This window comes from Panthera tigris, chromosome C2 (assembly GCF_018350195.1).
Source record: "Panthera tigris isolate Pti1 chromosome C2, P.tigris_Pti1_mat1.1, whole genome shotgun sequence".
NCBI lineage: Eukaryota > Metazoa > Chordata > Mammalia > Carnivora > Felidae > Panthera > Panthera tigris.
Genome location: NC_056668.1, coordinates 50,627,455 through 50,630,474, shown reverse-complemented (window position 1 = coordinate 50,630,474; position 3,020 = coordinate 50,627,455). Strand labels below are relative to the sequence as shown.

Below are 3,020 nucleotides of genomic sequence, written 5' to 3'. Positions count from 1 at the left end.
TTTGTTTATTTTAGTTTAAATAAAAATATATAGTATATTTAAATCAAATTAAATATTAAGTGAAAATGTCTATCCATAAACCAAAAGGACAGACTTGTTGAACTTCTTTATATCCATATGACTAAATTCTTTGCAAAGCTTATAGTAATTATACACACTGTATTTCTTATAACATATTTACCAAATTTCTTTCTTTAGTTATTTTAACAGAAATATCTTTTGTTATATTTATTCAAAGATAATTCAAGGATACTTACAATTCATTAATTATATTTTTATTACCAAACTTTTTTTCTGCCCAATTAAGCCTGATAGTCAAGCTTCTGAAGTGCCATTAATCTTATTTATAGGTGGAGGTAATAAAGTCAAATGTTTCCAAGAGTCAGGCAATAAGTAAGATGAAGGAGGTAAAATAGTATTATAGAGACATTATATGAAAACCAGAAGTCCAAAACTCATGTTCAAGCAGTCATTGCCATGTTATAATTTAGGACTAGCATTGCTTGATATACTGTTTGGTTTTTTTTTCCCCCAAAGAATCCAGAAATCCAGAGCTTTATAGATGAATAGTGAAATGTCAAGATTTTATTATTATTTTTTTAATTCAAACAAAACATGCTGTGTGTCATATCTGTCTCCTCTCACATAGGCAGCCAGTTTTTCTGGAATGTCATGGGTTACTATAATTTCTGGCAATAAAATTCATGAATAATTATGTAATGAAGGCAAACACTGGATCTGCAAACTGACAGTTACTCCTATTAAAATTTATTTTGTTGTTTGTTTTATTTTTTCTGTTTTGTGTGTGGACGTTTGTTGTTTTTTGTTTGTTTTTGCTTTACTCTTCCTTACTTTAGTAGTCACCTATCTGTCAGGCATTATATAACCATCTTGCGTCTGACTTGATGTTAAGGACTGAAATTATGGCAGTGAACCAACAATGACACAGTTCAGCGTCTTTTTTTTAGAAAAGCTAGACAATAAATAAGTAATTAAAAATCATGGTAAGCCCTGAAAGAAAGGAGCAGGGAAGATAGCAGCTGTGGTGGCATTTGCGGTGAAGCTTCTTGATGACCAGAATTACAAAGATGCCATGAGCAATGCCATGGATATAATATCCACCTCTGTGCTGAGCCCAGTGTGTGCCTTCCTTTCTTGGACTCACAGCCTAGAATATTCCAGAGCAACTGTTATCTCTGGATGGGAAAGAGACACCAGGGTCCAGGATTGGCCTCTGGGTACCTGTACTCCTACCCTGTCCTACATATGGCTACCATATGTACTGTGCCACCAGAAAAAGAAGTGGTTCCACCCTTGTGAGGATCCGGGACTTTTTTTTTTTAACAATCTATTAAACCAGACACAGACCAGACCCTGAAGAAAAAGGGGTTGATCTCTCAAGATGGCAGCAGTTTAGAGGCTCTATTGTGCACCGGCCCCCTGGAGAAGTGAGGTGCTCTAGATCCGGAGAGGATAATGACAGCCTGGGTAAGTTTCCTGTGACCGACAGTTGAGCAGGGATGTGGATTCTAGGACCAGATGACTTCCTGGATGACCCTGATGATGAGGACTGTTAAGAAGACACTCCCAGGTATCTGGGTAAGGGGGAAATCCAAGGGTAGAGGTGTGGACAGTGCCTATACAAATCTGGACACTTCCATCCTGGGGGATCAGGACAAGCCCTGTGCCTGTGACATTTGTGGACAATGTTACAAGAACTGACCAGGCCTCAGTCACCACTCCCACTTGGCTAAGGAGCAGGGTGAGGATAAGGAAGACTCACAGCCACCCACCCCAGCTTTCTGAGATCAGAGGAGCAGAAATCCAAGAAGGGTCTGGACAGATTGGCCCTGCCCAACACTATGGTGACTTCTGCCTAGGGAACTCAAAGATCAACAAGAAGACAGGGCAGTCCAAGGAGCTGGTGTCTTGTTCTGATTGTGGCCACTCAGAGCGCCTGTCTTTCCTGAACTTCACCCTGGTGACGATGGCAGCTGTGAAGACCTGCTGCTGGCAGTGCATCTAGCACAAGTGCTGCAACATGTGCAGGACCTTGGAGACACTGTGCAGCACCTTGAAGATCACTGTGACAACTGTGATGGTGGCTACCATATGTACTACCTCACCCCATCCGTGTCTGAGCCTCCTGAAGGAAGTTGGAGCCGCAGCTTGTTTCTGGACCTGTGGAAGGAGAGAGTTTCCATCTACTGGAACCAGAACTCCTCTTGATATGCTCCCCACCCCCACTGCCTCCATACCTCTAGGGCTGTCTTTCTCTTCCTCTCTTGTTTTGCATGCCCACCTTTCCCTCTTCTTTCGCAAGTGCAGAGAACCTCGGGTAGTTGTGCTAGTCTGCTTTTGGCAGCAGGAAGCTCAGGTGGCAACTCTGCCCCCCTCTGGCCACCGGGAGATGTTGGATAATGTGCCTGTTTTTTAACTCCATGAAAAAGTCTACCTCCAAAATCCCCTTTTGTTCTTCCTAGACATGCAGCTCCTGCCCCTAACTGAATTGGGAGCCTCTGCCTCCTGCTCTGTGTATCCTGGCTTCTGGGTCACAGGGAGGCCACATAGACATCCCTTTCTTCCCTTGCATGCTCACTAGCAGCTGGGAAGATCTTCACACCCTGATCCCTCAGTTTTTTGCCTGGGGACACTGAGGTGGAGTAGTTGGCACAGGGGTGGGGGTGGGGCACTCCATGCCAGGACACTCTGGAGTGGCCTTCCCCTTGGCCGTGGGCAGGCCCTAATTCACTGTCATTTTGGAGTTGAGGTGTCTTTTTTCTTTCCTTACTTTCTTTCTGTATTCTAAACATTTGTACAAATAAATACTTTTACACGGAAAAAATCATGGTAACTGCTGAGAAAGATGTAGAAGTTCCTACCACTCTCCCCACTATACTGTGGATCGTTATTTGCTATATAGTATTCTTGGAAATTTGTTAGTACTGTTTTTGTGTCTATGAAAACTTATGTAATTAAATTTAACCAAAGTATAGGCCTCACCATTCATAGGTGTGAAT

General features: G+C 42.5%; 1 pseudogene; it reads left to right on the top strand.

Moving 5' to 3' along the window:
* The first annotated feature begins 398 nt into the window (after positions 1–398).
* On the top strand, positions 399–2,229 carry LOC102972428 (annotated as a pseudogene).
* Positions 2,230–3,020: the final 791 nt, after the last annotated feature.